Source organism: Rousettus aegyptiacus, unplaced genomic scaffold (assembly GCF_014176215.1).
Source record: "Rousettus aegyptiacus isolate mRouAeg1 unplaced genomic scaffold, mRouAeg1.p scaffold_m13_p_10, whole genome shotgun sequence".
Taxonomy (NCBI): domain Eukaryota; kingdom Metazoa; phylum Chordata; class Mammalia; order Chiroptera; family Pteropodidae; genus Rousettus; species Rousettus aegyptiacus.
The window spans coordinates 51,785,952-51,798,813 of record NW_023416285.1 but is presented as its reverse complement, the minus strand read 5'-3'; the positions used below and the strand labels follow the sequence as shown (position 1 = coordinate 51,798,813).

Here is a 12,862-nt window from a genome sequence, read left to right as displayed (position 1 = left end):
GCTTTGCTTAGCAGACCAATGCTATGGGTTTCACAACAGTAACAAGCCATCTTTCCTGAGAAAGCATCAGCAATTTCCTCCAAGGATGGTCTGGTGGAACCTCCCACAGTGCCTACCCAGCCTTTGGTTATTGACTGTATGGCAAAAGGGAGAGGCTGGCATGCATACACCCAACCTCCTTCACACTCACTGACAGCTGAACAAGCCCCATACTTCTCCCTCCAAATGACTGGCAATACCAGCAGAAACTTGGAACAGCAGGCAGACAAAGAAAAACAATTTCATTTCTTTCTGGCTGCTACTTTCCAAATGTGACAGCTTTTGTAACCAAATGGCTCATACTCTAGTCAGTTAAGACTAAAGTAGAAACAGGGTGAACAGTGACACCAAATGGTTAGAAAAGGGTCTTTATTTAAAACAGACAGACAGACAGACAAAAAGGTGTTTACATCTCATTTCTCATCAGAAACATTCAGGCTGGTTACATAGCTAAATATTATGCAACAAGATAGCAAATTAAAAATGGGCAGAAGATAAGGAAATAAAATGTTTTGGGGCCTAAATTTCTTCAAATTAGTGAGAAAAAAAATGAATGAAAGAAAAGCTAATCTGAGCCTCTAAATTGACTTCAGTCTTTCTAGCAGTGCATAGGAAAGGAGGAAATCTGTTCAGTTTTGAAGGAAAAGTAGAAATATTCCTGAATCTACAAATGACAGAAATTTCAAATAAGGGGATCTTAAATTTATCTATTTAAAAGTATGGTCCTTGGAACTGTGTTTCACTCCTTGCTTTTTTCTTTATGTGTATCCATTTATGTCATATTACCTTCTCCAAATCTAATTTTGGTAATCTTTTATTTGGATTTTTATTTGGTACTATTGGATTATACTTAATCATGCTTTTTACTCAGTCTCTACAAAATTAAAACCAGCCACTAGACAAAAGTAGACATGTAGATCAGTTGTTTTTAAGTTATTTGTGTGTGTGTGTGTGTATATGTGTGTGTTTTAAGAAAACACATTAATAGAAACTCCAGTGAGCAAAAAGGAAAGAAATTCAGGCATTACTGTTGGCAGGATTAACCATTCATAATGATATTTGGAATATCTTTAAGCTAACCAGCATATTAAACTGTTTTAAGTTGCATAAAAAGTTTATATATTAAATTTGTTTTAATACGAATTTACTGAAGAAATGGTAGTCAGCAGAGCATGTTAAAGACAACAGAATCAAGTGGTATAGACAGGGAATAACCTAGAAAAACAAAGAGAAATGGTAACTACAGAGTATATGGAAGCTTTAATGGAAAACTAAGAAATGGGAGAGATAAGCATATGTAGACAGGAGAAAGGGAAAAGTGAGCTAAATCATAGGAAACACAAACATGGCAAAGATTATCAGGTTATTGGTGACTTAAGTAAAAAGGAGGAAATAGAGAATAAGATGAAAGAGGTAGATAGGAGATAGTGAAGAAAACAAAACATCTAGTCAGGAAGAGAGGAAGTCTAAGAATGCTTTTAAAATAACAGCTGAAAATTTTAGCCTACTCAAAGTTTAAAGTTCCAGAAAGTAAAAGGAATGTGGAAAAAAACAAGGGCTTGGCCCATAATAGACTCTTCACCAACACTAGGTAGACTTTGGTTTCTGTTGAGACAGAAAGGAGATGGGGAGTAGAAACATGATTAGAATTTGTAGAGGAAAGAGAAAGACTAAAATAAATTTCTATCATGTTCCATATTCTTTCCATGATGTGATGTACTGGGATAATCAGATAATTACCAGATTAAAATGTTAGAAAATAAGAACACCTAGAAAAGATTAACTAAAATCCAGTTTTTCCTCCATAAAAAAACAGGTGAATGGTGACTAAGAGTTTTTTGGAAGTCTACAAATAATGCTGCTAGCCATTCCTGACGCAACCAATTAAGCTCACTGTTACAACTGTCTATTCACCTCTTGATCAAAAGGAAATGAGAAACCTGGAAGCTCCTTCCTCCTCTATTTATTCACATAACTATTATATTGGATATAAATTTTTATTGACTGTTTTGCTGTTTACCACCATTAGACTATGAGCTACCTGGGACCAGGACCATTTTGTATTAGTGCTTAGTATTTCTCTTGGGTATTTATGCCCTGCCTTTTCCAGAAAGGATTTAATGTGTTACTTAGGTTTTTTCTGGGAGAATTTGCTTCACTGTTTCAATTACTAGCAATTATTCATCTTATTACTCAATCCAAAAATAAAATGTAGGCACTAACCTTGGCTCTTTCTCTCTCTCTCTTCCCAAGTCAGTCCGTCACCAAATTCAGTCAGTTCTCTTTTCATTATAAATCCTGTACCGTCATTTCTCACCACTGCACCATTACCACTCATTCTGGGTTATAGGAACGGTTTCCTAATTGGTCTCCCTACATCCTCTTTTGCCTTCTGAAACTTATTCTTTACAAATCAAAACAATCTGTCAAATCCTAAATCAGGTCACATCATTCCCCTGTTTAAAATTTTCTAGTATTCTCCCGCTGCACTTAGAACCTTTCCTATAATTTGCTTCATGTCTTACTCTCTCTCCCTTGTTTACTAGGCTCCATCTACAAGAGTTTGCTTCTTGTGCTTTGAAAAAGCCAAACTCATTCTTGTCCCTTACCCCCCGTATCCTTGCACTGCTAACCCCTTCTAATCATTCATTCATGGCTCAAATGTTATTTTCTAAAGGGGTATTTGACCACTTTTTCTAAAAGAGCACACACAGACTGCCTCACTCTGCTTCATTTTCTTCATAGAACTTGTGACTCTCTGAGATTACATACTCGTTCATCTTCTATTTCATACACCCAAATATAAACTTCTATTAGAACATATGCTTCCTCTATTCACTATAGCCCTACCTTCCCTGGATCCCAAACACACTCAAGGTACTCAACAAATAAATGCTAAGTGAACAAAAGTATGTGTTAGAAGATAAGGTCCAGGGTTCGAGAACAGACGCCTTCCACTTGTTATCCCAAATATATGCTAGTTGTATGGTTTGGCTTCTTAATATGTAAAATTACCATATTTCTTTTTTAAATGATATTAAAATAAATAACAAGAAATTTTTAAAGATTAACATTTCTCAAAAAATGATGTTATGAAAATCAAAGGAGTTTAGAGATGAAAAGAATTTTATCTAGCCAATGTCACATCTATTTCTTGATTCTGTCTACACTGACCCTCTTAACACTTCACAGGGGCACCTGCTACCTCGTGAGGCAGCCTATTTCACTGCTGGAAGGCTAAAGTTCTCATGCTGTGATGACTATAGTTAATAATACCGTATTGTGTTTTTGAAAGTTGCTAAGAGAGTAAATCTTAAAAATTCTCATCACAAGAAAAAAATTTGTAACTATGTATGGTAATAGATGTTAACTAGATTTCTTGTAATCATTTCACAATATATACAGATATGGAATTATTATGTTGTATACCTAAAACTAATATATGTTATCGGTTAATTCTACTTCAATAAAAAATACAGTTGTCATGCTGAACTAAAATATGCTGGCTTTCTAAATCACAAACTCAGATGCCTACAGAAACCAGGTAGATTGACAGTTATGTGAAGTTGGCTGGGAATAGTGGAGATTGTGGCCAACAAGACAGCACCTGGCTTGCCTAAAAGGAGTAGTAGCAACAATTCCACAACTGATTATTGTTGCCATGGGAGAAACCAGGCCTGATATTGCCAAAGTGTTCTCAGTCTGCAACAGAAGCTTGAAAAACAGATTTTTATGTGAAATGTCATCATTTTAAAAACCCTATATGGCTACATAAAAATTTGAAGACTTTGATAAATTTGATAAATTTGTAGTCTAAAGCATCACAGAAGCTTTCTCTGTCTTCCATAAGAGGGTCCAGAATTTTAAAATATTTAGTATATCTCCCCCGATTTTCTTTTTTAAATCTTTATCTCCTTGGCTAATTTCAGCATTTTTAAGTTGTGCTATAATTATTTATACTGAAAAAATCAAATAAGCAGATGACTTTAGGAATCTACCAGATTAACCCAAATATTGAGGTTAACTGAATTAAAAACAAACAAAAACTAAAGTAAATATGTATAGAATGATTACAAGGCAAACAGCAAGCACTGTGGTAATATCTTTTCTTCTGGTATTTTGTCTTGTGGCATCTTGTCCAGACCACATTTCAATCCTACCATTTTATGTACTGTTAAGATTACTAGTTTCAAACTTCACACAGCACATCATGTACTTGAGGGAATGACCTTTAGTGAACCACATGTCGCATGACAAGTTTTAGTACAGCAAAATTCAAAGCATTGTTTTAACACAAACACTGTAGCTCACCCATATGTATTCAGAGTAGCAGACCTTTCTGACCCTCAAAGGAATCTTATGGTGTATTACACCGTAAATAGTAAAACATTATGCTTCAGTGATTGTCTTTTTCTTATTTCAGTCCCATCCCATTTATTTATTTTTTTTTTAGAAAATACTTTTTTGTGCGTGACCTAATAGTGTGGTTTAAGTTGTGGAAGACAATAATTAGTAAAAATAACTATCCCAAAGTAAAATATTTGAAATTAGAAAGCTTTTGAAAATGTTCTTTTACGATAAACCACACATTTATAACTTTCTGAAGCATTATTTGCTATTGTTTCTTAAAATCCTTATACTACATTAATGGTACCAACTTGCTTCATGATTATATTTATATTGATTTATCTTTATCCCCACTTTCATTATACAGACTGCTGATTCTTTTTTATGATCCCAATTCTAACTTTCCTATGCGTTTCAGAGCCATAACCCAGTCTTGACCCACTTATCAGATCTTATAAAAGAGTTTCTCTTCCATTAATTCATCATCTTTTTGTCTTCCTAACTTTCCAAATATAAATATTTCCCAAATGTTATTAGAATTATGATATATTTCTGTAATCCTTATTACTCAAAAGATTGTTCTTAAAAAACAGAACCAATCATCATAGCATTAATATTTATCAACATATCGCCTTTTTCACTGAGTTGTCTTCTTTGTAGTATGTTCAACGCATCCCTCTGATCACCTCTCTTATACTTGAGCCACCAAGGACAACAGACTTCCCCAAAAGGTCCAGTGAGACATGGGCAGCACCTGGATTTTGAAACCACTTGCTCTTATCTCACACTATCTTCATTTGTAGGTAGTATGAGATGTTAACAGAGTTTTTAGGCTTGGATGGGCTCAATGATAAAACTGCCATTTTTGTACAACATAAATAGTTTCTTGCAATCAAAGAAATTATCCTGTAGATCATAAATGGTTGAATATCAGCAATTTCATATTGTTTAACTTAATAAATTTGAGAATAAATGATAAAATAACAACTTGGAGGACTTATATATTATTAGTAGAATAAAATTTTGAAACTTGGTTGCCTATATTTCCACACTTTCACACCAAAATATTTATTAAATGAAAGCTAAAATCAGGGAATTACATGTTAATTAAAATATGTTATTCTCAAACCAGTGATTCCCAGAGGGGAGGGAGGTTAGAGGCTGGGTGAAAAAGGTGGAGGGATTAATAAGTACAATTTAATAACTACAAAACAGATACAGAGTACAGCATAAGGAATGAGTCGATATTGTACTAGAGTAATTGGGAGGATCACTTTGCAAATTATATAAATGTCTAACCATTATACTGTATACCTGAAACTCATAAAAAAATAAAAATTAAAAATATATATTTTGTTCTCTATTAATGGCAAATTAAAATGTTCATATATTTAAAATTATGAACAGACCCAAAATATTATTTGAGTTGATGAAAGAAGAAAAGAAGTAGAGGGGGGAGGAGAAGAAAGAGGAGGAAGGAGAGGAGGAGGAGAGAAGGGGGAGGAAGAAAGGACAAGAGGAAGGAAAGAAGGAAGGAAAGAAGAAAAAATATATAGTTTCAAGTACAATTAAAAGTGACCACAAAAATGTTTCTACTCTATGTAGAATTTAAATCACTTCTTCAATTAAACAAATTAATTAAATAAATAAATAATTTGTGATTCAAGTTTAAAAGTAACAAAAATATAGACAATATAAAATATTTTTTAATTGCCAGGAATAAGTATTCTGCAAATAAAAATAAAATTATAACTAAGAAATATATACTTTTAAAGATGACTATGTAATTGCATTTTCAACATTGGTCTTCTTCAACAAAGTTGGCTCACCATTTATGATTAATTGTAAAAGTTTAGCAACAACATCCATATTGTTTGCAATATGGTGCCTAGATAACACCTGCCAACTACTGTTCTTTGGAGGTTATATTAACTCTCTAAAGATGGGGAAATTTTTTTTCCTATTCTCCTCTAAACTTTAAATACACACTAAAAATTCTCTCCAATCATAAAGTCATTTTAATCATTATAGCCAGATTCAGATGCTTCAGTAACTATTGTCAACTCATTGCCTTTGAACCAACTACCTTTCTGCTTTTTGGCACTTAGATAATCACTACTGTGGGTAATTTTGTATATGTTTTAAGATTTTGTTCAGTTGTTTTTCTAAGTATCTTTTTCTCTGTGCATGATTTTTACTCCATTTAAACTTCCACATTCTTTATAAAAAATCACAGTGTTCCCCCAGAATATTTAACATGTGATAATTAAATTAATCTTTGCTAATTAAAAAGATATTTTTTATCTTTAAATTAACATGTAGAATTTTTTTTTTTACAAAATAATATAGGTAAACTTTAGGATAATCCTATATATGGTAATCCTAATATAGTATGTAATATTATACAATAATTGCTTTTTTAAATTGTGGCTGAGACAAGTTATAAAATAGACTTCCTAACAATTCTAATAGTACATTAGTACTTACTATATACTTATTCATTGGATGAGAACTTTTTTCTCCTTCAAAATGAAAATGAGTAATCACCTTAAATTCTTAAATAAGAAATGAATTTGAATTTTCATAATTGCTTACGATCTTGGAGAAGCCCCAACAACTTCCATAACCACATAAAAATTGAGAAAAATTACCCCCATAACATTAATCATCTTACAAATTGTGTTCGATATATCCTAGTGTAAAGCTACCAAAGATAACTTTCATTTTAAATATCATCTGCAGCCCATCTGGGACTCTGACATATGGAACATCCAAGGCCTTAGTGGAATGTCTCTGGTTCCCTGTGGTAACTAGGACCATATGCAAAATCTTCCACTGACAAATCAAAAAATATGAAAAAAAGAGAACTTTCTGATGCATTTCCATCTATAAACAAAACATTGTAAAAAACAGACACTGAAAACGCTGCGATAGCCTTCAGATTTATGCAATAAAAAATCTTAACCACTGAGCATACAGTATAATTTGTTACAGCCTTTGACTAATCACCACAGAACAATTTCATGGTACAAGACCGGGGGAAATCCTTAATTACTGTAGATATTTGTTATAAGGTTACCGGCACTTTAAACCACTATATTTGATTAAAGTTAGCAATGGTATCATAGGAATGATTGCTTCAGGAGAGGAATGAAGTTTGTCCTTTGTTCATTTTGTGGTTCGATGGCAGACTGTGAAACAAAGAGGAAGGAAGCAACAGCATAAAACATTGGGCATGAGAGTATTCTAGTGGTGTCCAGAGTTTCCCGTGAGAATATATGTGAAAGACAATCTCTTGGCATCCAAAAATATTTCATTTTTGATCTCATCAATTTTACTTCTATTTTTGACATAAGTATAATATAATATAAAGAAATATTTAGCTATTTGAGATGCATGCTCCAAAATTCCCATTATGCATGCCTTTCAGTAAGAAAACCTGGATTAGGTTACAAAAATACCAATAATGGCTAGATGCCAGGCACCATTCCAAAAGCTTTCCATGTAATATTTTGTTTATTTATTCCTTACATCAATTCTGTCAGATAAGAACTATTATTATCCCCATTTTCGTGAATGAGGGAGCTGAGTCACAGAAGGTTAAGTAACGTAACTCAAGGTCTCCAGGTTGATATGGTAGAATACAGTTGAAGACACATCGTCTGGTCCTAGTGCTTATATTACAATGATTTCATTATACTGACAATGGTGATATTAAACTTAAGCCTCTATTTAATTTTCACTAATTTCAGAGTCAGTACAAAAAAACATAGTCACTGGCCCAACACGGACTCTCCAGTCAAAAGTTTCCCCTCAATCTATGGAGTATGAATTCCTTTTGAAAGTAGTACTGTGGGCAATAAATGAACGTGAATATGTGGATCATCTTAAAGAAATTTCCTAGTCTACAGCCTTGCTACCCTGAACAAGCCTGATCCCATCTCATCTCAGAAACTAAGCAGAGTCAGGCCTGGTTAGTACTTGTATGGGAAACCATCTAGGAAGACCAGGTGCTATAGGCATAAAAAATATATTTAAAAAATAAGGGATCGTAAACTGACAAGTTCCTTGCAATCTGTGAGGTCAACCAAGGATTGCCTCACCAGAAAGAAAGAAAGGAAGGAAGGAAGGAAGGAAGGAAGGAAGGAAGGAAGGAAGGAAGGAAGGATGTGAATAAGGGAATAGAAAGAATAAATACAGAAAGAAAAAAATGAATACATCAGGAACATAAAGACTAACAAAGAAATACAGACAAGAAGAATAAATATCACGACCATACGACCCGAAAGAACCCGACATAAGAAAGAAAGAAAAGAAGTAAAGAAATTTCCTAAACATTCAGCACTTATCACCGTATACCCAAGGTGTTCAAAACCAGAAATTATGGATGAGTACATGGAGGAGAAGGGATATACGATAGAGGAGGCCAGAGAGACTCCCGTTCCCAAAAGGTTGCCACAAAAAAGGAAAAGGGAGATGGATATCTGATTCTGCCACTCACTGTCTTTACAAGTTTTGGGCAAGTTATTCCCTTCTTGGGCCTTGATTTATTTCTTTTTATTTCCAAAATGAAGGAACTGGAATAAAAGACATCTAAAGTGAATCTTTGAGTTTCTAGCATTCTAGAAAAGCTGGGAGTCAGGAAGAAATCTTAACACAGTGACAGCATTTCTGCAGAGCTGAATAGCACAGCCTGGCTGGTATCACGTGGATTAGTACCGTTCCTCAGGTAACTTAGGGACAAAGCTAAAGAACAAGGCTAGGAAGAACTGACGTGTTGATTAGGCTGCCTCTGAAAGAACTTCTGGCAAGAATTAGATTGTAATTAATTCACAGCCTAATTGTACCTCACCCACTAATATTCCAAGTTGTCAATTAAAAATAACTTTACCTGCTTTATTTGCTCTTCACTCCAACTAGGCTCGTCTCAGCTTGCACACATTGCAAACTAAGTGGAGTTTCTCAGAGATTAAGAGGAGCTTAGGGCACTTCTATTTTTTTTTTTTTTTTTTTTTTTTTTGCAGTGCCTCATATTTACAATAAAGAAATACCAAAACATGGTTCGAAAACTGTGATACATTTTGAGCCTTTGTAGTAGACAAAATACTATCTTTAACTCAGAAACTGTAAAATGCACCTTTAAATAGTTGAATAAATTGCTTTTACAGTAAGAATGTGTTAGAATAGTCACTTAACACAATTGTAAATGCCTGTTATCTTTGTTTTTCTATAGCTGATGATGAGTTACTCTTTCTGAGACTAAGTAGTTAAGACATTTGTTTCTAGCTGAAAAAAAAATTAAACCCCATTGCAAGTATAGAGAACAACTCTTGTATCCTTATAGATTTTGGCTACAAGTACTTCATTTATCTAATAATTGTATCAAGTGATGCAAACTTTGGACAAAAAAAAAAAAAGGAAAATTAACAGTCTCATTTCAAACTACTCAAGATTAAAATTTCACTTGTTGCAAGACTCTTGATTAGTCTCTCTACAATACAGTTCTAAAGTAATGCTAATACCTAGAATCTTTCATAAATATCATGCATAGTATCTTACCCAAGGGTTGATGTGAAAATTAGTTTCTAGGACGATCTTTAATTAACAAGAAAATTACCCTTGGATAATCCCCTAAGTAAACTATAAATTTTGAAAATCCATGGTTTTATACAAATTCTTATACAATGTTTTTAGAGCACATTTAAGTGTAAGATAATGATGCTGAACCGACAAGAAACAAAAGTCTGTATGCAGACATGTGAACACTCAAATCATTTTGCTTTTAAGATAGAACAGATAGAGATTTCTAAAAACTTTCGTGCTTGCCTTCAGAGTTTACTTCATATTTAATATTAAGCTTCTCAAGTACTAATATATACATTAATAGATTTGGTTGTAAAAATTTCATAAGCTATCCTTTTATTTTTATTTTATTTTTATTTTTTTATTTTATTTTATTTTATTTTACAAATAAGTTTGGAAAGCCCACTATCTGCTAGCACCTAACTCATAGTCTGGCACATACTAGCTTCTTAGTAAATCCCAATCATTCATGGAAAAGTGGCAGAGGAGAATTGGCCACCACTTTCCTGTCTTTACAAGCTGTCATTTCTTACCCTGGCGCTGTTGAACAGTTACCACTCTAATGCCCATAGTATACTCGATTATGAGACTGATGAGAGATTGATACACTAAAGCAGAAGCCCAGGCAGGTAGAGAAACTGAGGTAAGTGGCCCAGGTAGGGACTGGTGTGAACTGAAGAGGCCACATCTGCCTGAGAAGGGCAGGCATGGTGCACTGAGCTCTCGTAGAAGGTTGTCTGCAAGAATGGCAGCCTAGTGTGGCACATCCACCCCTCTCACTCCCCACCTCCCCCTCAAAGAGCAAGAGGATATTCTGCTATTTACCTAAAATGTCTCTATTTTTGTTTTAACAAAATAACAAAAACAATGTCCCCAGGGCTGCCCTCCTACAATAATGGTGACCACAGAGATATGACTTCAGGGTCCTAGATAGCACAGTTAATTAACGCTTGCCTCTGAAGCTGTGAATGTGGGAGCTGAGAGACTGAGAGAATGGTGGTACCAGACTCAAAAATCACATAGCGATAGTTAATGTGGCAGCATGTTCCTTAGAAAAACATATTTCTTAGGTGTAGATTCCAAAGGCATTCATCAATCTGCTCTTCGTGGGGCTATTTTAATGATGTCTGAAAAGTTTCAAAGCCACAACATATCTACCCAAATGAGAATTAAACTAACAAGAGCAATATCTGCACTTACTCTGGAGGGTGAAATTAGAAGAGGTGTTAATTCTATGCTTTTGAACCCTGCCAACCCAGTGGCCAAGACTGATGGAACACTCTCTTTGTCTACTATTTCTCAATGAACAATTTTATAGAAGTACATTAGTTACATAAAGAAAGACCAATAACAAGGTAGGAATTTTGTTTCTCCCAGACTATCCAGCACCATATACACTTTTAAAACTAGAATGCTTTAAAAAAAGGCCTTTTGCTTTGTTATTGTGATACTCCTATAGTCCCAAATAACAAGCTGTGTTTCAGGTGTGCTACATTCACAAGTATATAGTATATTACAAGTATATAGTAAACTGTACTTATAGAAGTTACAGAAAATAATAACCTAAAGAAGATCCCATAGTAATATCTAGAATGACCTCCCCCACTTTTCTCTTCTTATTTTGATTAGCTTTTATTCACGCTTCACTTCAACAAGGCTTGTCTCAGCTTATACACTTTGCAGACTAGGAATGCTTTTGAAAGCCTACCTTGGAATGTTTCCTTGAGTCGGTGGGGTATGCAGAGTTTGGCCAGGTCTCATGAGAGCAAGAAGTGCCCAAGTGAACGCCAAGGAATGCCTCTCAGTATGCTGTCTGCACTGGCGTTAGCCCAGTAGAAACACTATCCCACCTGCTAATCTCTGAGTTATAACCTTTTATTCTCCCTAGTGAAGTTTCCCCTTCCACAACCCCCCCAACTGAAATTATTCCTTGTCAGTTGAATAGAGGACCATATTTTGGTTATGCGAATCATTTACAATAAGTAAAGGTTTTTCTATCTCTGTATCAATTATCTAATCATTTAATCTATTAAATAGAATGCTTTCTCCCACAAAAATGGCATATCATGTATCAGTCTTGGTAATATCAGCTTACGTAGCTCATAAAGAGAAGCATGACATTAGGAAGTTTATAAGAAATTGGTCAGGCAACTTGAAGCCATTGTATTTAAAACATTTTTTTTTTAATCTTATTGCCTCCATTGCACCAATCAGAAAATTAAAGTTAAAATTATAATGCTACCCCCACATTTGTTTTGAAGGATAGCTTCTGATTAGCATGAAGGATAGCTTCCAATTTAAATGAACTCTGTTACATGAGTTTGTCATTATTAACTCCATGTAAACAATCTAGAGCTGCACTGTCCAGTGACTTTCTGTGATGATTGAAATGTTCTCTATTAGTCCACTTTGAGTGTTCAAAATGTGATTTTTGTGATTGATTAACTATGCTTAATTTTATTTTATTTGAATTACTTTAAGTCTAAATTAAAGTAGCCACACATAGTTTAGTGGTTACTGTATTGAACAGCACAGTTCTAGGGACTTGCAACTAAAAGGTGGCCACAGGAAACATCATCTTCACCTCACCTGGGAACTTGTAGCAGACACAACTTTTCAGTCTTTCCTCAAGATGACTGATTTCAAATCTGTAATTTAATAAGCTCCCCAGGGAATTTTCATATTATTGGTATTTGAGAAGCACTGATCTAGAAGAGTGGCTCTCAACACTGACTGCACTCTTGAGGGTCCCCAAACCTTTTCGAGGAGTTAGTAAGGTCTACATATTTTCAAAATAAGATCAACTCCTTTTTCACTGTGTTGGCATTTACATTGATTGTATAAAAGCAATGAAGCATAAAATTATGAGGCTTTAGCATGTGCCAAGGCAACG

At 34.3% G+C, this 12,862-nt stretch overlaps 1 pseudogene; it reads left to right on the top strand.

The window, feature by feature from the left end:
* The first annotated feature begins 8,289 nt into the window (after positions 1-8,289).
* Positions 8,290-8,408, top strand: LOC118609080 (annotated as a pseudogene).
* The last annotated feature ends 4,454 nt before the right edge of the window (positions 8,409-12,862 follow it).